The sequence below is a fragment of the Apodemus sylvaticus genome, chromosome 2 (assembly GCF_947179515.1).
Source record: "Apodemus sylvaticus chromosome 2, mApoSyl1.1, whole genome shotgun sequence".
Lineage (NCBI taxonomy): Eukaryota > Metazoa > Chordata > Mammalia > Rodentia > Muridae > Apodemus > Apodemus sylvaticus.
This window is the reverse complement of record NC_067473.1, coordinates 18,692,230-18,714,692: the sequence shown is the minus strand read 5'-3', so window position 1 is coordinate 18,714,692 and position 22,463 is coordinate 18,692,230. Positions and strand designations below refer to the sequence as shown.

At 40.8% G+C, this 22,463-nt stretch overlaps 1 protein-coding gene across 1 annotated transcript in view; it reads left to right on the top strand.

The window, feature by feature from the left end:
* Nucleotides 1-22,463, top strand: part of Elapor2 (endosome-lysosome associated apoptosis and autophagy regulator family member 2) — a 194,133-nt gene that overhangs the window by 11,785 nt on the left and 159,885 nt on the right. The window lies entirely within an intron of this gene.

The window sequence follows — 22,463 nt, the reverse complement described above, 5'->3', positions numbered from 1 at the left end:
GGAGGAGGAGGAGGAGGAGGAGGGAGTTCAGCTTGTACATCCTGTATTTAAAGTGCGCAAGAGATGTCTAAACGCTGTTCTCTTGAAATCTGGTTCATCTATGGGAACGGTGCCGATAGGGGAGTCTTGAGCTCAACAGCCATAGCTGAAATCACTGGTGTTGGTGCGATCATGTTCTTCACACACAGCAGGAGCAGCAAGTGACAAGGGCTCAGGAAAACGCTAGCACCTGAAGCAGCAGCAGCAGGAGAAGGCACAGCCAGCAGAGATGAATCAGAGCAGAAGCTATCTGGAGGAGGATGGGGAGGTCACCACCAGATCCAGAGCATGGCAGAGATAAGGTGATTCTCAATATTCAGCAAGGCGTTCCTGTTGTTGTTGTATCATTGTGAACAAGATATAAAGGTAGATGATGGATGAAGGCATGTTAAACAGGCTCTTGATGGGCCAAACGTACACACTCCAAAGTTATAATTTTAACAACTGAAGCTAAGTTGGATGAAGACAACCAATGTAGTGTCCAATTTCTGACCCATTACTATTTGCTACTATTTTGTTTGGGGGAGGTATAACCAAATATAACATTGAAAGCTATGAAGGATGTCTAATGAGTAGAAAGCAGAAATGAGATTCAAAATATTTTTTGAAAAGTTAGAATAATGAGTAACAAACATGATTAAAATGTAGACTGCTACATTTGCTCTTGGAATAACATGTTTTAAGCATAGGGTTGGCGAAATCTTCAGACTACTTTCGTGGCCCTGTCTGTCATGTGGCTGCAGAAAGCAGTGGCCGAACAGATCTGTCTTATGTGCCTGAACAGAGTAACTTAGGTCTGTCTTATGTGCCTGAACAGAGTAACTTAGGCCACCAGTTCAACTTACAGGCAAAACTTAAAGAGGAGCAAAGATGCAGGTTGTGTGGGAAAGTGGACTATTTGGAAAGTTTTCCTTATGAAGGCTATGCAAAGGTATTGAGGGTGATCAGTTTAAAACTTCAAATGTATTAAATTTGGTCATACCACAGACATTAGTATAATTTTGATTTAGATAACTCAGATTAGTAAATAGAAGAATTCAGAATTGAGCTCATCCAGAAGGTATTTTATATTTATAGGGGATGCTATTCTGTTCTCTTTAAGACTTGCAGTGTTTTCCCTTTGGGTGGATCACTGGCTTGGGGTGCAACAATGTGTTCTGGTTTACTGAACTGTCTATATAACTCAAGGGACATTTCACTGAAAGTTGCAGCCACACCCCCTGAAACTGGCAACAAAGTAAATCTGTGCTTTCAGTGCTTTGATTTAGAAATAGTGGTTTTCTTTTTCTTTTTCTCTGTTTTTCTTCTTTCTTTATTTTTGTAGGAATGATTTTTTTATTGGGGGAGGGTTCGTCAATCCTTCTTGGCCTCTACCTTCCTCAGGGCCGCCAGCACGTTGCTCAGCTCCTCCCACTTTCTCTTGGTGCGGGTGTGCGGGTGTGCGGGTGTGCGGGTGTGCGGGTGTGCGGGTGTGTGGGTGTGCGGGTGTGTGGATGTGCAGTGCCCACCCTTTTCTTGACGGACTTGAGTGCGCACTTGTCCTTGGACACTTTGAAAATCTCCATGGTGCGCCGCTTGTAGGGTGTGAAGCCCCCCACCTCCTGGATCATGTCCTGCACAAACTTGGTGTGCTTGGACTGTGTCTCTTTGTCACCTTGTGGCCCTTGTTGAGGCCCTCTGCCATGGGGTAGTTCAGGGCCAAGGCTGCTGCTCTCTGATGGCGGCGGAGACCTTGGTTTTTCTTATTTGTTGTGCTAAGTACTTAATTCTAATACTGCCACAGTGTAGTCAGACGAAGGCCCTTGTTTATCATCCTAAAACCGAGAACAAAAAAGAACTGACCATTTGAAATGAAAGCTTACGGCAGACTTCTATTTGACCATTCATGTCCAAATCAATAATACATACTGGGCAGTAATTTGAACCAAAATAATAATTGATACATTAATACACATGGTTCTGGTGTGCTGAGGAAATGCCTACTTGTCTAAATACCAGGTAAGTATTAACTCCATTTGCCTTAGGTTTTTGTTTTATTTCTGACATTTGTTACTTTTAAAAATTAGTAATAATATACGGACATTCTAGAAAAAATGAAGCAATAAAAATACTCATTCCACCAAATAAACACGCTGCTATTAATATATTTTTCTAAGAGGAAAAAATAAATAAGAACAAAAATCAGGTTTAAAAAATAAGCAGGTGCATTTTGGTGTTAACTCCCCTAAATTCTGATGAGTATGGTTTTAATATTTCCCAGTATGGGTAAGTGACTCGCATGGTCAGGCCTGCACTCTTAACCATCAGATGAAGCTGTGTTCAGTACATGTGTGTCTTTTGCACATGACGTTTGTTGTGAAAATTTGTTCACGAAATGAAAATATTTCCTATATTAGCTTTAACAGCTTATTTCCTTACCTGACAATAAGCTACAGCATCCCCACAGTTGGACGCATATGATTTAGTATCTCTGACTGGGAACATTTTAGGCCTTGCAGCCCCTTTATTCATTTATTTTTAATATTTATTTATTTATTTATTATCTTTTTATTTTCTTTATTTTCTTTTATTGTTTTTATTTACATTGCAAATGATTTCCCCTTTTCTGGGTCCCCACTCCCCGCAAGTCCCATAAACCCTCTTCCGTCCCCCTATTCTTCCATCTACCCCTTCCCACTTCCCTGTTCTGAAATTCCCCTATACTCTTGCACTGAGTCTTTCCAGAACCAGGGCCCACTCCTCCATTCTTTTTGGACATCATTTAATATGTGGATTATGTCCTGGGTATTCAAAGTTTCTAGGCTAATATCCACTTATCAGTGGAATATGCATACCATGATTGATCTTTTGAGACTGGGTTACCTCACTTAGTATGATGTTCTCCAGCTCCTTCCATTTGTCTAAGAATTTCATGAATTCATTGTTTCTAATGGCTGAATAGTACTCCATTGTGTAAATATACCACATTTTTTGTATCCATTCCTCCGTTGAAGGACATCTAGGTTCTTTCCAGCTTCTGGCTACTACAAATAGGGCTGCTATGAACATAGTGGAGTATGTGTCCTTATTGCATGCTGACGAATCCTCTGGATAGATGCCCAGTAGTGGTATAACAGGGTCCTCAGGAAGTGACATTCCCAGTTTTCTGAGGAACCGTGAGACTGATTTCCAAAGTGGTTGCACCATCTTGCAATCCCACCAGCAGTGGAGGAGTGTTCCTCTTTCTCCACATCCTCGCCAACACCTGCTGTCTCCTGAGTTTTTGACCTTAGCCATTCTGACTGGTGTGAGGTGAAATCTCAGGGTTGTTTTGATTTGCATTTCCCTAATGATTAATGATGTTGAACATTTCTTAAGGTGTTTCTCAGCTCTCCGAAGTTCTTCATGTGAAAATTCTTTGTTTAGCTTCGTACCCCACTTTTTAATGGGGTTATTTGGATCTCTGGGTTCTACTTTCTTGAGTTCTTTGTATATATTAGATATTAGCCCTCTGTCGGATTTAGGGTTGGTGAAGATTCTTTCCCAGTCTGTTGGTTGACGTTTTGTCCTTTTGACGGTGTCCTTTGCCTTACAGAAACTTTGTAGTTTTATGAGGTTCCATTTGTCAATTCTTGATCTTAGAGCATAAGCTATTGGTGTTCTATTCAGGATCTTTTCCCCTGTGCCCATGTCCTCCAGGGTCTTCTCCAGTTTTTTTTTCAATTAGTTTCAGTGTGTCAGGTTTTATGTGGAGGTCCTTGATCCATTTGGAGTTGAGCTTGGTACAAGGAGATAAGAATGGATCGATGCACATTCTTCTGCATGTTGACCTCCAATTGAACCAGCACCATTTGTTGAAAAGACTATCTTTTTTCCACTGGATGCTTTCAGTCCCTTTGTCGAAGACCAAGTGACCATAGGTGTGTTGGTTCATTTCTGGGTCTTCAATCCTATTCCATTGATCTGCTTGCCTGATATTGTACCAATACCATGCAGTTTTTATCACTATTGCTCTGTAGTAGAGTTTAAAGTCTGGGATATTGAATCCCCCTGAAGTTATTTACTGTTGAGAATAGTTTTAGCTATCCGGGTTTTTTTGTTATTCCAGATGAATTTGAGAATTGCTCTTTCTAGCTCTATGAAGAACTAGGTTGGGATTTTTATGGGAATAGCATTGAATCTGTAGATTGCCTTTGGCAAGATGGCCATTTTAACTATATTAATCCTGCCAATCCACGAGCATGGAAGGTTTTTCCATTTTCTGAGATCTTCTTCGATTTCCTTCTTCAGAGATCTGAAGTTCTTGTCATATGGGTCTTTCACTTGTTTGGTTAGAGTCACCCCAAGATACTTTATGTTGTTTGTAGCTATTGTGAAGGGGGTCATTTCCCTAATTTCTTTCTCAGTCTCCTTATCCTTTGAATATATAAAGGCTACTGATTTGCTTGCATTGATTTTGTAGTCAGCCACTTTGCTGAAGTTGTTTATCAGCTGTAGGAGTTCTCTAGTAGAATTTTTAGGGTCACTTAAGTATACGATCATATCATCTGCAAATAGTGATAATTTGACTTCTTCCTTTCCAATTTGTATCCCTTTGACTTCCTTCTGTTGTCTAATTGCTCTAGCTCGGACTTCAAGAACTATATTGAAAAGATATGGAGAGAGGGGGCAGCCTTGTCTAGTCCCTGATTTTAGTGGGATTGCTTCAAGTTTCTCTCCATTTAGTGTGATGTTGGCTACCAGTTTTCTGTATATTGCTTTTACTATGTTTAGATATGGGCCTTGAATTCCTGTCCTTTCCAAGACTTTTAGCATGAAAGTATGCTGAATTTTGTCAAATGCCTTTTCAGCATCTAATGAAATGATCATGTGGTTTTTTTCTTGTGTGTTTGTTTATGTAGTGGATAGCATTTATGGATTTCCGTATATTGAACCATCCCTGCATCCCTGGGATGAAGCCTACTTGATCATGGTGGATGATCGTTTTGATGTGTTCTTGGATTCGGTGGGCAAGAATTTTATTTAGTATTTTTGCATCGATATTCATAAGGGAAATTGGCCTGAAATTCTCTTTCTTAGATGGATCTTTGTGTGGTTTTGGTATCAGCGTAATAGTGGCTTCGAAGAAGGAGTTGGGTAGTGTTCCTTCTGTTTCTATTTGGTGGAAGAGTTTGAAGAGTATTGGTATTAAGTCTTCTTTGAAGGTCTGATAGAATTCTGCACTGAAACCATGTGGTCCTGTGCTTTTTTTTTTGTTGGAAGCCTATCTATGACCCCTTCTATTTCTTTAGGGGTTGTGGGTCTGTTTAGATGGTCTATTTGATTCTGGTTTAATTGTGGTAATTGGTATCTGTCTAAGAAAATGTCCATTTCCTCCAGATTCTCCAGTTGTGTTGAGTACAGGTTTTTGTAGTAGGATCTGATGTTTTTTTAATTTCCTCAGTTTCTGTTGTGATATCTCCATTTTCATTTCTAATTTTGTTAATTTGGATACTTTCTCTGTGCCCTTTGGTTAGTCTGGCTAAGGGTTTATCTATCTTGTTGATTTTTTCAAAGAACCAGCTTTTGGTCTTGTTGATTCTTTGTATGGTTCTCTTGGTTTCTACTTGATTGATTTCAGCCCTGAGTTTGATGATTTCCTGTCTTCTCCTCCTCCTGGGTGAATTAGCTGCTTCTTCTTCCAGGGTTTTCAGTTGTTCCGTTAATCTTCTAGTGTAAGCTCTCTCAATTTCTTTTTGAAGGCACTCAAAGCTATGAGTTTTCCTCTTAGCACTGCTTTCATTGTGTCCCATAGATTTGTGTATGTTGTGCCTTCATTTTCATTACATTCTAAGAAATCTTTGATTTCTTTCTTTATTTCTTCCTTGACCAAGGTATCATTGAGTAGAGTATTATTCAGTTTCCATGTGTATGTGGGCTTTCTGTTGTTTTTACTGTTACTAAAGACCACTTTTACTCCATAGTGATCTGATAGGAGGCATGGGATTATTTCAATCTTCTTATCTTTGTTGAGGTCTGTCTTGTGACCAACCATATGGTCTATTTTGGAGAAGGTACCATGAGGTGCTGAGAAAAAGGTATATTCTTTTGCTTTGGGATAAAAAGTTCTATATATATCTGTTAACTCCAATTGGTTCAAAGCTTCAATTAGTTTCATTGTCTCCCTGTTTAGTTTCTGTTTTCCTGATCGGTCCATTGGTGAAAGTGGAGTGTTGAAGTCACCCACAATTATTGTGTTAGGTGCAATGTGTACTTTGAGCTTTAGTAAAGTTTCTTTTATGAATGAGGGCGCCCTTGTATTTGGGGCATAGATGTTCAGGATTGAGAGTTCTTCTTGTTGGATTTTTCCTTTGACCAGGAAGTAGTGACCTTCCATGTCTCTTTTGATGACATTAGGTTGAAAGTCAATTTTATCTGAAATTAGAATGGCAACTCCGGCTTGTTTACTGGGACCATTTGCTTGTAGAATTGTCTTCCAGCCTTTTACTCTAAGGTAGTTTTTGTCTTTGACATTGAGGTGTGTTTCCTGTAAGCAGCAAAATGTAGGGTCCTGTTTATATAACCAGTCTGTTAGTCTATGTCTTTTTATTGGGGAATTGAGTCCATTGATGTTAAGAGATATCAATGAGTAGTGGTTATTGCTTCCTAACAGTTTTGATTTTAATTTTATACGTGTGTGGTTATCCTCTTTGGGTTTGATGAAAGAAGCTTAATATCCTGCTCTTGCCAGGGTATAGTTTCCCTCGTTGTACTGGTGCTTTCCGCCTATTAACCTTTGTAGGGCTGGGTTTGTAGAAAGATATTGTGTAAATTTGGTTTTGTCATGGAATATCTTGGTTTCTCCATCTATAATAATTGAGAGTTTTGCTGGGTTTAGTAGTCTCGGCTGGCATTTGTGTTCTCTTAGAGTCTGCATGAGCTCCGCCCAGGATCTTCTAGCTTTCATGGTCTCTGGTGAGAAATCTGGTGTAATTCTTTTCTGATAGGTCTTCCTTTATATGTTACTTGCCCTTTTTCTCTTACTGCCCTAAGTATTCTTTCTTTGTTTAGTACATTTGGGGTTTTGATTATTATGTGACGGGAGGTATTTCTGTTCTGGTCCAGTCTGTTTGGAGTTCTGTAGGCTTCTTGTATATTCATGGGCATCTCTCTCTTATCTTTTATTTTTAAAAATTTATTTACATTTCAAATGTTATCCCCTTACCTAGTCCCAGCCTCCTGGGAACCCCCTATTTTATCCCCCTGCTTCTATGAGGGTGCTCCTCCACCCACCCACTCCTACCTCCCCACCCTCGATTCCTCTACTTAGACTGGGGCATCTATTGAACCTTCATGGGACCAAGGACCTCTCCTCCAATTGATACTTGACAAGGCCTTCGTCTGCTATGTATGCACCTGGTGCTTTAGTCCCTCGGAGTTCTGGGAAGTCTGGTTGGTTGATATTGTTGTTCTTCCTATGGGGTTGCAAACCCCTTCAGCTTCTTCAGTCCTTTCTCTAGTTCCTCCATTGGGGACCCTGCACTCAATGCAGTGGTTGGCTGTGAGCATCTGACTCTGTATTTGTAAGGCTCTGGCAGAGCCTTTCAGGAGACAGCTTTATCAGGCTCCCGTCAGCAAGTTTTTCTTAGCATTCACAATAGTGTCAGAGTTTGGTGACTGTGTCTGGGATGAATCCCCAGGTGGGACAATCTCTGGAGGGCCTTTCCTTAAGTCTCTGCTCTGTCTCCATATTTGCTCCCATGAGCATTTTATTCTTGGGGCCCCTTTATTAACAATATATTTTAACACAGTATTTGAGACAGTGTTGGTTGGCTGACTAAATATATTTTGAGTAATCTATGATCCATTTTATTCTATTGTTTTTTGTACTATGTATTGTATAATTGCTTATGTAGTTTGTATAATCTACTTTATATAATTTGTGAAAGGTATGTACACACTTTTATTTGGTATTTTGGGGACTGTGTTTCTATTTATTTCTTCCTTCATTTTGTTTTGCTTTTTGAGAAGAGTATCATGTAGCCTCAACTGACCTTGAACTCCTGATCCTCCGCCTTCACTTCCCAAGGTTGGCGTCCCAGGCACGCAGCTCCCTGTTATCCCTTGCTTTCCTATGCTGTGCTTCTTTTTTCTGTACCAAGGGTCCGTATAGAATTTTAACTCACAACTTTATATACCACTTGATTTTCTTTCAAAGATTTATCAGCTATTCTCACTCATCTATTCTTTCAATTCCAACTCAGAATAAATTTAAAAGGGTTCACAATTTCTTCTGGCTTCTGTTAAATCTATTAAGAGCGACATTATCACAGTATTGCCTTTTTTTTTTTTACATTTAAGGACTTTGTCTGCTTTAGCTTTTGTTGAAGCTAAATAAATAAATATTCTGCATTCTTTAGTCTCTGCATTCCTATTTTATTTGATTTTTTTCTCTACAGTTTTACTTCTAATTGATTTTCCCCTGATAGGTTGAAAAGCCATTTGCGTTTGGAAATTAATTATCTAGTTTCTTACAGGGCCATCTCATTAATTCTAACAGTTTGTTAGAAACCCTGATTCTGTTGATAATGAGAAGCACTTGCTGGGCATTAACCCTGTAGTGCATTGCTTCCCTTAGCCCCAGCCATCACAGCATTCTGTGTCTGCCTTTAGAGATGCAGAGAGTGGAGCTCAGTTTCAATTAGTAGCTTTCATGAGATGGCACAGCTGCAAGGCCAGAAAGCCGGGACATGGTTTCTTCCAAGTCTGCCATTTCTACGGAACCCCATCACCAGCCCCTCTAAACAGAACTGATCTAAGTTTGTCGTTCAGCATGGCCAATTCTTAGAGGTTTTGTAGGTCCAGTTTCCTACCTAGTAATCAATTGCTTTTAGATCATTCCTCTTTTTCAAGGGTGATCTTTTCTTCAGGTGTTTCAGAAATCTCTAGGACAGGTGCTGCTTTCCAAGGAGATGCTCAACATTGAGGGCTCCATGTCCTGTTGTGTTTCTCATAAACAAGCTATGTAGGTGGCCATCGGCCCTCCTTGTGAGGTGGTGTGTCTGTGAAGACTCCTTAGTCTAATTTTACGTGTTTGTGCAAATGTCTGTCTTATGGTACCACTGATGGACTGAGGAGCTGTCTATCATTAAGGTTATAGTAAATTCTTGATTGAAAGAGTTTGGTTTTGGAAGCAAGGCCGTTTGTGGTTCATTTATGATAAGTATCATATGAAGGTACTGACCCCGGAGAAGTTGCTTCTATTGTTCTGGGAATGCAAGAAGAGGTGAGAGAGATGATCAGAATATGCTATCTGAAAATAGAAGCTAAAAGTGTCTGAAAGTAGAAGTCAGAAAACATAATAAAGAAAAACCTGAATAAAAGTTGATGGTTCATAATTCTGTCATTTTGTTTCACTGTTTTTCTTCATATCCTTTTCTATTAAATTCATAGTTATCACTGGTCATTATTCTAAGTGCTTTAGAGATTTTAAGTCTTTTTAATGGTTAGTCCATTCATTGTTCTTATGTGCATGGTAACATCACTTTAAAGTGCTATCAGATATAATGTGTGTTTCAGTTTCCTTTATGCTGTCAAAAGCAACTTAGGAGAGAAAGGATTTGTTCTGGCTCACAGTCACAGGGTGCTGTCCATCATGGCAGAAAGGTGAGGCGGCAGGAATGCTGTCCTTATCAGGAAGCAGAACAAATGAGTACATCCTGCACTCAGTTCCTTCATCCATTGATCTCCTGGAGGATCCTAGTCAGGGAATGGTGCTAGTCATAGTGAGTGGGTCCTCTTAGCTCAATTAACATGATTAAAATGAATACCTGTTCATGTGCTCAGAGGCCTTTATCCCAGACGATTGTAGAATCTGTTATATTGCCAACAGTAGTAATCACAGAATGTTAAATTATTGCATCTATTTTTTCCTTCATTGAAGATTACTTGGTGCACACCGAACTATGATTATTTGAAGTGTACCATTTCATCAGTTCATAACATATTAAACCTGTGAAACTATCATTATATAACAACTGTTTCCCATACTACAAAAATGAATTTTCATTTTTTTTCTTTCAACCTAGCTTTTTGACCCTCTTCCCAGGCAGGTACTTGTCTGCTTTTGGCAATTACAGACTCAGTTTTCCAGAATTAACACTGGCTGGCTTCTTACACTCAGTAAAATGATTTTGAAGTTTGCTTATGTTGTGGTGTGCATCATTTGTTCTTTTTCATTGCTGAATGGTATTCTATCTTATGTTCACATTCATTTGTTATTTCATATGTTTGTTTTTGGCATGCTGAGGCTTCAATTATAGGACTCGATCTTATTGAACTCCAATAAAATAAGCTACTCTGTGAACATTGAAAGCTAATTGTGCCTTGGCCAGCTAGATTTTTTTTTATACTATTCAAAAGCACAGTCTCTAATATACTAACAAAGCCACAGGGAAGTTGAAATTCTGAGATAATCTTGGAGGTTACCTTATGTTTTATCAGTGGTTAGTGCTATTTGGATAAATCTTGATTTTGAAAGGCTAACTATTCCATAAGTCAATTGAATATGCCTGTTGTTGGGTTCAGTACCCATCTGTCTATGATCATTGATGTTTTTCAGAATGTGAGTCAAATTTTTCTTTGTTTATTTCTTGTATTTGATATAATTTATGACATCCTTCGTCTGATCTTTGCCATGGTCCTTTACCTTTACCTTTAGCCGTATGATTGCAGCTAACCTTACCATTTCCCTTCTTCTGAGTTTTGCAGAGACCCTCCCATGCTATTAGTCACTTTCGTTTCCAACTTTAATGAGGCTGATCTGTTGCTCAGCCTAAAGTGGTCCACTAACTCGACATACTTAGCCTCATCACCATTGCATGAAAACACACAAAGGTGGGCTTGACTAAGACTTGACTGTTTTGCCATTTCTGTAGGCTAGACCATCACAGGAGGGGGGTGGTTTCAGCATCTGTTTTAAAACAAGATTACTGTCTTCCAGTGACAGTGCCTTGCATAGCCATAGCAGTGGGCTGTAGGACTGTGAAAGGCATTCTGGTTTCTGGTTAAGCTAGGTTTGAAACCCCAGTGACCTCCACAGGTAGGGACAGTAGACGTTTTCCCATGCTCCTGGACACCAGGCTCCTGACACAAGGCAACAGCTCTCCATAGGTCTGTGGCCATCAGTCATGTAAGGGCAATGCCTAAGCCCTTCCACAGGTAGAAAACATGACCACAGGTCATGTAACCTCAAGACAGATCTCCATTTTAATGAGGTACCTAAAGGTCTGAAGGGCTTAGCCAATAAACTACCATTCCTGGCCACTACTCCCTGCAAAAGGTACTTAACTTCAGGCCCTCCATAAGAAAGTGGGGTATGGTTTTACTCTTCACAACCCTCCACCATGACAGTAAATGCTTTAAAACCATGGACTGTCTCTGAGGAGCAACGGAACAGGCCTTCCTCTAAAAAGCTGTGTCTAGTCTCCCTCTCAGCGCTCCCAGCCATGGCCTCTACCAAGCCAAGCTGCCCGCTGGACAAACCAAGGACCTAGCTGGAGCTCCCCTCTTTTCCCCTTAAGCCCTGGGCTAGATCCAGCCTGCAGGACCCCACTCTATTCTCAGCTCTTCTGTGGCATCCAGTGGTGTCTGGGGTGTCCAAGAGTTTGAGAACCTGACGGGCCCTGGCCTCTGCACAAGCCCTGGAGACCCCCCCCCCCACAAGCTGGTTCCAGTAGTTCCTGGGGACCTCAGACTGCACTCCCCTATCCCCAGAGTGGGGTCCTGCAGCTTCTCACAGTCTGATTGATGCTCAGCTGGCCAGTCTGTGGTAAGTGCAGCCAAAACTTCTCATTCTGCCTGGATGAGTGACCAAGCCCTGAGAAGACTCGGGACCCTAGCCACAGTGGGATATGAATAGAACCTAATAATTTCAATCTCTCTCTCTCTCTCTCTCTCTCTCTCTCTCTCTCTCTCTCTCTCTCTCTCTCTCTCTCTTCTCTCTCTCTGTGTGTGTGTGTGTGCATAAGCATGCGTGTACACACTTGAGAGGGAGGGAGGGGAAAAGGAAGAAGAGTGCCAGAGGTTGAAGTTGGATCTCTTCCTCCAGTATGAAGTCCAACCTCAACTGAAAGGGGAAAATATTGTAGCCTTGAACTCTGCCAATGGGCCAGCAGGCTTGAAAGAAAAAGAACTGTTACTTTGAATTAATCAATCTAGAGTACAAATGGGAATGGCGGCTCTCACATCACTAGTTTAGAGGTTGTAAAGGTATGCTTTAGGTTCTAGTAATGGACACTTACACACTCTGAACGACAAGAGTAGACTGTGTTCAACCGAATGGACAAATACAAGTATACATTATTAATTGAAATTGTATTCTGTAACTGCAATAGGATCACTAGGTTTGGTAGTATTTTCTTATTTGGTGGTAAGTATGGGAATTTAGCTGACTACCATGTCGACATTTTTAATCCAATTGCTTCTATTCCCTGTAGCTAGCATACATATCCTCCCTGAGTGATCACATCTATATTTTCTTATACTCTATAGGTCGAAGTAACACATGCTTCTTAAATGGTTGTTAGATCCAACCTTCTCTGTCAAGTTCTGAAAGCTCCCTGAATTATAAGTCATCATGAAAAAAGACAACTGTTTTCTTTTAGGAGAAAAGGAAGAAGCAAGTATCAGTATGAAGTATGTTTTAAAGAAGCAACTGTCAAAGCATCAGCATGATTTCACATTTAAATTGTAGACAAGTAGGTTATTTCTAGTTTAGTAATCTTGGATGATAGGATCCAGGGACTGATCCCAGTTTGCAGGCATGGTTAAGAATCAGTTGCTTCCCTCCCCTTGTTCCCCAGTCAACTCCTTCTGGTTTCTCTGTCCTGGTATTCCCCTACACTGCTGCATTGAGCCTTTCCAGGATCAGGGGCCTCTATTTCCTTCTTCTTGGGCATCATTTGATATGTGGGGGGATCCATGAAAGGGGAAATCATTTGAAATGTAAACAACGAATATATTGAATAAAAAAAAAGAATCAGTTGCTTCCACAGCACCAAGAACTTCCCCTCCTAGCACTCCTCTGCTACATATGTCGCTGCTATGGATCCCTCCTTGTGTACTCTTTGGTTGGTGGTTTAGTCCTTGGGAACCCTGGGTGGGGAGGGGAGTCTGGTTAGTTGAGATTGTTCTACCTATGGGGTTGCAATCTCTCTCCAGCTCCTTCAGTCCTTCCCCTAACTCTTCTATTGGGGTCCCCAGTCTGGATAGTTGGCTATCTGCATCTGTATCAGTCAGGTGCTGACAGTGCCTCTCAGGGGACAGCCATGCCAGGCTTCTGTCAGCAAGCGCTTCTTGGCATCAGCAATAGTGTCTGGATTTAGTGTTTGCAGATGGGATGGATCCCTGTGGGGCAGTCTCTGGATGTGGAGTCTTCGTGCCCCAGCATAGGGGGATGCCAGAGAGGTGAGGCTGGAGTGGGTGGGTGGGTGTAGGAGAATCTTCATAGAGGCCAAGGGGAGGAGAGATGGGATAGGGGGTTTGCAGAAGGGAAACCAGGAAGGGAGACAACATTTGAAATGTAAATAAATAAATAATCAACTAAAAAAGGATCAGTTGCTTAAGTTCAGCAAGATAAAGATGCCTGCCACCAAGTCTCCAGACACCCACATGATGGAAGGAGAAAACTGACTCCAGCAAATTGTCCTCTGATCTTCATAGGAGTGCAGTGTCTTGTGTTGTGTTTTGTGTGTGTGTGTGTGTCTCCTTCCCCCCATAATAAATCACTTGTCTAATGTCTGTTTCAAAGTTCATTCATTTAATGCTGATTCTCTGCCAGGCCATATGGTGTTCATTCATTCTTCCAACAAATATTGATTCAACCCTCTTCTGTGTTTGTCCCTGGCCTGGATGCTAGGGATGTACCAGAGAACAAAAACAGAGTTTCTGTTCTAATGCAGTTTGCATTGGGGAACTGAGATAGGGATTGTGCTGATTCATGACCGGAGGGAGGCCTTGGGCTCTCAGGAAGGAATATAGGGCACAAGAAGGTGGGGGTGTCTTAGAATTCAGGGAAGGGCTTTCCACTCAGAGCCCGAGTAAAGGGAGGAAGCCAGGCATGCAGGCACATGGGAGGAGTTCCTGTGCACAGGGCCTTATGGGGAGCACACATGTCACTTATTCCAAGAAGAGTGACTCCCTGGACTTGAGAAGCATCCTTGAGGAACACACAGTGGGAGGGCAAGGACATCCATTGGGTGGATAGAGTGAGGCAGATTACATTGTGCCTTAGGCATGGGGACATTTTTTCCCTTTTATTCAAAGTGAAATGGAAGCTATGGTGAGCTCTTGCTGCAGAAGCTATCCATGTTTTTATGTAGAAAGACCATTTTAGTTGACATGGGCTGCTGAGGGGCGTGGCCAAGAGCAGCTGAGGCGGGTTATTGCATGATCTTGATGAAGCATTGTAGCAACTTAGATAAAGCATTGAGGATCTGAGAGATAAGAAACTACCAGATTTCATGTTATTTTTGTATATTAAGTTTATTTAGGCTATCTCGAAGGAGTGAATGGGCTTTACAAAGATCTGCTTGGGGGAGATATTAGCTAGTGAAAGGATTCTAACACCACACACTTGGAGTGCACTGAGAGATTTAGGAGACTGACAGGGATTGGTGACCCAGTGGCCAGATGTAGACAGATGTAGAGTGTGCTGGAGAACAATGGCTGAAGTGACTCAGGCATTATTAGACCCAGTGAGAGGAATGCAGAGTGAGGAATTCCTCCAGGATCTTCAGGAGTTCCGTGTCAGCGATTGGGCTGACTAGTTAACTTGTGTCAACTTGGCACAACCAAGAGTCATTTAGGAAGAGGGAACCTCAATTGAGAACATACCCCCCCCCCCCCCCCCGCAACATCACCACCATCCTATTGACCTGTGTGTAAGTCTAGGGTGCATTTTCTTGGCTGATGATTGGTTTAGGAGAGCCCAGCTCACTGTGGTCCTGGATGTTATTAGAAAGCAAGTTGAGCAAGTCATGAGAGGAAGCCAGTAAGCAGAACCCCTTCCACCATGGCCCCTGCATCAGCTCCTGCCTCCAGGTTCCAGTCCTGATTAGATTCTTGCCCTCACTTCCTTTGATGATGGACTGTGTTGTGGGATCGTGAGGGGAAACAAATTCTGTCACATTTGGTCATGGTGTTTTATCACAGCAATAGAAACCCTGATGAAGACACTGATGGGGGAAAAACCTGAGTATGGTGGGCTTGGCGAAGACTAGAGAGAGCAGAAAGGAGACAGACCCTGAATACAGCAGCTCTCTGCAGGACCTTAGCTACTTGGTGGCAGAGACAGTAGTGAAGGGTAAAGGATAGTTACAGTGATGTCACAGTGACATAGCAGAGTATACTTCAGTGTTCCTCCCAAATACAAGCTCTTTTTCCTTTTTCCTTTCTTTTTTCATCAATTTATTCACCTTTCATCCTGATTACAGCCCCCCTCCATCTTCTCCCAGTCTGACCCTCACCCTGCCTCCCATTTCCCTCCTCCCCTTTTCCTCAGAGAAGGGAAGAAGGCTCCCCACCCAACCACCCAGGTCTTTTTCTAAGAGGAACAATTCCAGTTGTCATTATATTCATGATCTCTTGTTTACAAATCTCTTAAAGTGTCTCTTAAGTGAGATTTACACACAATTGTGAATATTTTAAGAGTTTTGAATGAATCGGTATGAGCCACTTCATGTGCCCTTTCTTTCTAGGTAGAGATACAGTTTTGTAATAGCCGGCTAGTGTGGCTATAGCAGACTGCCATGTGTGCGGCATAATGGGAAGGCTAGAAGCTCAAAGCAAGCCTCAGCAGGATGGCTCTTCCCCAGGACTGGAAGAGAGATCAGAACAAGCTTCCCTTCAGACCATGATGGCCACCCCCTTATAGCTTGTCATATGTTTCCTTCTATGCTCATCTCTTTGACCAGGGTGTATTGGACTGAAGATCATCCTAACAACCTCATTTAACTAATTCTCTGTAGTCCCCATCTTAAAATAAAGCCATATCCAGAGGTACTAGGTATTAGGACATCATCATATTACTAAACTCAGGGCGCCATTCCTCTCCTAGAAGCTCTTCTGAAGCATTATTCTAATAACAGTTTTGAGCTTTCTGCTGTATGATATTTACATATAGTCACTGGCTGTTTAGTTCAGTCTTGGTTATGTTGGGTTCTAATTTGGATTTTTAAAAAGATTTTAAAAATATATTATTTTTTACACTTATTGTGTGAAGGCTTTGCCTACACGTATGTGTGTGTGTGTCCTGTGTGTGCGTCCTGTGTGTGCTTGGTGCCTGTGGAGGTCAGAAGAGGGCATTATCTTCCATAGAAATGGAATTGTTGATGGTTTTGACCTACCACGGGTGTGCTGGTCAGGGAACCAGAGTCCTCTGCAAGGGCAACAGGTAACTGAGTAATGGCTGAACCATCTCTCGAGTCTCTTATTTTGTAAGTTTTAAAGGAGGAGATGGCATTCCTGCAGTAAAAGAAATACTCGCTGGAGCTGAAAAGAAGTTTCTCTCAGAAAAGAGACATGGAATGAATTAGAGAGGTGGTATTTCAATACTCGGAACACGGAGCCACATTTTCTTGGACTTCTCTCTCTAATATTTTGCATGCATCCAAGTTTTGCCTGCGTGCATGTCTGCTGAAAGTGTCAGATCCCCTGAAACTAGAGTCATAGGCAGTTACGAGTTGCCGTGTGGGTGCTGGGAATTGAACCCAAGTCCTCTAGAAGAGTAGCCAGTGCTTTTAACCACCAAGCCATCTCTCCCGCTCCCTTGGGTTTCTCTTTGAATCCCATGTTTAGAATAAAATTAGCAAGTCAATAGATGGAAACTTCTATTTTGGAAAGAAAAAGCACCATCTCTGGGGAAACTCTTGGGTTGAACTGTGTTTCTACCTTTGCTGCTGCTGCTTCTTCTTTAAGTCAGTGTGATAGCATCTAGTTTCATCTGACCTGGAAGTAAATCATCCTTATAATGGAGACAAATTACATTTGTTGTAAGAATTTCTTGCTGCTATACCAATAAAAGCATTATAGAAATTACTCTATCTTTCAATAGTCACATGTGTGGTCCACAGAGAACATTCCCATTGGTTTCTGGCTCTCTTGTTCTCAGTGAGAAGTAACTTCTTTCTCTAGAGTGCTGGTTTCTACTTGGAACATTAGCCATCAGCCTGCGTTCTCATAGCACAGTTGGTGACTGTAACAAACTTTACTCACAGAGAAGGAAGGCTATCCCAAAAGCTGTTGCCTGTATGTGAGGTATGGTTCTACTAGTTGGACTACTTTGTCTGATCTCAGAGAAACTGCCTAGCCTCTCAGAGACTTCATGTGCCCAGAGTAGGGGATATACCCAGGGGTTCCCCACTGCTCAGATGGTTGAAGGGGAGGGGTGGGTGGAAGGGGACAGTGAGTGGGATGTAAAGTGAATAAGTAAAAACAAAATTAAATTAAAAAAATTAAAGGTGGCAGCCCACGGGACCCATTAGCTCCATCTCTGTAGTGTAACATGGGAAAATGCATCTTGAATTGTGGAATTCTTCAAAGTTTTCTGCACAGGTAATTTCCTATATTTTTAAGGCTGACTCTTAATAACTAACATGAACAAAATATCTGTGGTTGAAAATAGATATAAAATAGGTTCCTCACTCTATGGCTTTTCCATTTTTAAGTTACTTTCTGGTTTTGAATGGTACTCTGCACTAGCCATGGAATACACTTCTTGAGAGAGGCTTATTTTTTTTTTTTTTTAAACTTTGTAAACTTGGCTAAATCATCAAAAAACTTTTATTTGCTTAAACGGACAGAGAATGGGTCAAGAGACCAAATGTTCTTAGTGTAATAAAGCAACAAATACTATCAGCTGGCACCCCCCAAATGGAACAAGAGGAGAGCGGTTCATAATAGTTGCTAACAGACTGTTGTCCTGCCACACGGTCTTCCTCATCAGTGACCACAATCCAGTGACAGGAACTTGATGTCTGCATGCGTAAGATCACACCCTTCCAGCTTTTCCCAGCCTTTGCATTCAGAGACCCCGAGAGGCACCTTCCCTTCGTGCTTTCGCAGGGTGTGCCCAGGGAAATGGGACAGATGGGAGTGGAGGCACGTGTATGTCTAGACTTGTGTTTTGCTAGGCTGTTTTAGTCAAGCAGATACTACAGGAGAACATGTTTGTTTAAGGGGTTTTTTTGTTGTTGTTTTTTTGAATTTGTACCAGCTGCTATTTTTCCTCTTTCCTGGCCTGGCCTGCCACAAACAAGCACCTCCTTTATTTCTAGGAACTTCTATGGAAACTTACAGTTAAAAAGGTTTGCCATGAATCGGACAGCATGTATAGACGTATGTGTCTATATGTGACTATATATAGTCAACTGACTTTTGGCTACTTTATTGGGTTCTTATATCCACCACTCTTTTCTTCCTCATCCTCCTCCAACCCGCCAACCCGTTGGTAGGAGAGTTAATGCACAGCTGGCCATTTGTGCATCGGAGTGATGGGATGTGGTAACCTATGACCTGCCGACTCTTTGTCAATTGTGTGACCCTGAGTTACTTGCTTTTCCTTGGACTTCAACTTTCTATTTAGAAAAGAAATTGGTTCAGTTCATCCTTGCATTCCTTGATATCTTAACTCTATCTGTATCTTGAAAGAATCAGGAATTCTGCTTTGGTCCTCGAATGAATGGGAGTTTTCCTTTTCATTGTGAGGATAATGGGCAGAAAATCCAGCTTGAGAGTTGCAAGGGTGAACAGACCTTAGTGTTAATGCATAGTTGACAAAATGGCCTTAAGAATGTGGTTTGTGGCAGTTTTCTTTTTCCCTTCTTTGTATATACATATATTTTATTCAAAATAATTATCACCTTCACAAAACACCATTCATTTTGTGAATATACACACATATACATATATCAATACTTATGTATTATATATTTATAAAGATGCATACACCTCAGTGTAAAGTATACATTTAAAATAATCTTCCCTAATCTAAGTGGTTCCAAGGCTTAGAAGGTAGACCATGTTCTAAGTTTACCTGGAAATCTTGTAAACATAAGATGCAGAGGAGGGAGGTTCTCCTGTAGTCTACAAGGAGGATATAAGCTAATAACCCTTTTTTTTATTTAATATTTTTATTTTCTATATTCTTTGTTTACATTCCAAATGATTTCCCCTTTCCCGGATCCCCCCTCCCGATATGTCCCATAAAACTTCTTCTCTCCATCCATTCTCCAATCACCTCCCTCCTTTTTCTCTGTCCTTATATTCCCTTCCAATGCTAGATCAATCCTTTCCAGGATCAGGTCCCTCTCCATACTTCTTCATGGGAGTCATTTGTTATGCAATTTGTGCCTTGGGTATTCAGGGCTTCTGGGCTAATTAATATCCACTTATCAGAGACTGCATTCCATATGTATTCTTTTGTGACTGGGTTACCTCACTTAGGATGATATTTTCCAGATCAAACCATTTGCCTAAAAATTTTGTGAATTCATTGTTTCTAATTGCTGAGTAGTATTCCATTGTATAAATATACCACATTTTCTGTATCCATTCCTCCTTTGAGGGGCATCTGGGTTCTTTCCAGCTTCTGGCTATTATAAATAAGGCTGCTATGAACATAATGGAGCATGTGTCTTTATTGCATGCCGGGGAATCCTTTGGGTATATGCCCAGGAGAGGTATAGCAGGGTCCTCTGGAAGTCTCATGTCCAGTTTTCTGAGGAACCTCCAGACTGATTTCCAGAGTGGTTGTACCATCTTACAGCCCCACCAGCAGTGGAGGAGTGTTCCTCTTTCTCCACATCCTCGCCAACACCTGCTGTCTCCTGAGTTTTTGACCTTAGCCATTCTGACTGGTTAATAACCTTTTTTTAATGACAGTTGGATAATATCAAGAGCCATAAAGTATAGTATACTTACCAAGAGTTTTGTATCTCTTTCTATGGTTATCTCATGGAAATGGGACAAAGATATAAAAATGTACATTCATTTTAATTTATTCATGTATTCATAAGCAGCCTACCCACTTAATAGGTAATTGATAAGATTCAGTTCCTTCTGTTAGATGCAGATCATGGTTCATTAAATGTGATGACATCGCGGCATAGTTACATGAGAGAGACATTATGAAACACTTTATGGCTTCATTGGTTTATATATCCTTATGTGTATATATTGCTTTGGGGAAGTGTTCAGCAAATTGTTGACTTTTGCTGGTCCCTGCACGACAAGATTAGGGACAGTCTTTTCCCTTTTCATATACTCACTTCTATTTCTAGTTTTTCTACACCAATCGTAAATTCTTGGAAACTAGGGTATAATAGTTGAAGCATGTGGGAGGAATGGGTTAGGGTTGGCCAGTCCAGACTTAAAATTTTACCAACTAGCTGTACTTTATTTCTCTGTTTTTCTGCTGTTTGTGGGGGATAAGATTAAAAATTTTACTGCCAGCCCTAATACCTGCCTTGCAAAATTGTCTGCTGGTGTTGACATACTTTATATATTTGGACCCTGTAGTAATTCCTCAGGTATCATATTAGTTTTGCTGTTTCTGCAACACAAATAGCAAGACCCTGTGATGGAGAAGTGTGATAGAGAAAATATTCTCATACATTATCAACTGTTTGGAACAATGGGGTAAACCTTAAAGGGAAATGCAATACTTAGATGCTTGCTATCTCTTTTACTAGTTTTACATCTTTTAAATAATTTAAAACATTATAAAACTGTTTTAAGTGAGAAATCCAGTGGTATTTATTATATACCATGTTCCTAATGTTGGATAACCATCTTCGCTATCTTATTCTAAAGAATAAATCCCATCCTTCCAACAGGAAGCCAGTACTGAGCGATCAGTGTCTCTCCATTTTCCGTGGCACCTGCAACCACTGGCCTGCATTACATCTTCACGAGTGTATCCATTTCAGCTATTTTATGGAATCTTACAATTCATGGCCTTCTGTGCTGTGCTTTTGTGACTTGCCATGATGTTTTAAGACTTTATGCCTGAAAGGGAAGTTTCTTGGTACTGTAAGATACCACAATTCATTTTCCCATCCACCCCTAGTATACTCTGTTTTTTTTCTTACTCTTTTTTTTCTTCCTATTAATAATAGTGCTATAAATATATCTTGACTTTTTTTCAGATAATCTATCCTGAAACAAAGTCATTTACTTATAGAAATTTAAGATAGAACTATTACTAATCCATATTTATAAGTTGATATCTACTTGTTAATTCATATATGTATATATAACTATGAATAAATAATACATCTCTGAGAAAGAGAAACTGGGAGTATATTGTCTGTTCTGCTTTATAACTTGTCTTAGTCAGGGTTTCTATTCCTGCACAAACATCATGACCAAGAAGCAAGTTGGGGAGGAAAGGGTTTATTCAGCTTACATTTCCAAATTGCTGTTCATTACCAAAGGAGATCAGGACTGGAGTTTAAACAGGTCAGGATACAGGAGCTGATGCAGAGGCCATGAAGGGATGTTTCTTACTGGCTTGCTTCCCCTGGCTTGCTCAGCTTGCTTTCTTATAGAACTCAAGGCTACCAGCCCAGAGATGGCACCACCCCCAAGGAGCCCTCCCCACTTGATCACTAATTGAGACAATGCCTTATAGCTGGATCTCATAGAGGCGTTTCCTCTCTGGAAGCTCTTTTCTCTGTGATAACTCCAGATTATGTCAGGTTGACACAAAACCAGCCAGTACATAACTATTACTATGTAACAGTTTTGAACTTTCTTTAACATCTGTAAGCTTTTTGTATAATTATGTTTTCATGCACTTAAAATTTTTATCATATTTTTGCTAATAAACATTCAGTTTTAAGCCAGGCAGTGGTGGCACTCGCCTGTAATCCTAGCACTTTGGGAGGCAGAGGCAGGCGGATTTCTGAGTTCGAGGCCAGCCTGGTCTATAGAGTGAGTTCCAGGACAGCCAGGGCTGCACAGAGAAACCCTATCTTGAAAAAAACCAAATCCAAAAAAACAAAAACAAAAAAAAAATCAGTTTTGGACCCCCTATTTTAAGCAATGGTGAGAGAGCTCTACTTAATTATTTTCTGCAGCTAAAGCCATAGGCATGGAATATTTTTGCCAGTGAGTTTATCCTTTTAAGGCTTTGACTCATAACCAGATTTCCCTGTGGATATGCTATGCTGATTTATATTCTGGTCAGCAATACTTGAGGACCTGCCTGTTCTTTTGTCTGCTCATGTCCTTTGATTTCAAAATGATTATCACTTTAACATAATGGTATTCATTTTGTATTCTTAAATCTCAATTCATATAGGACATTCTTGTCAGATGTTACTGTTCCCTTTTTTTTTTTTTTTTGTGGGAGTATGTGCTTCATGATCTCCAGAGAGCATTTTCTTTGTCTTAATGACCAGGAG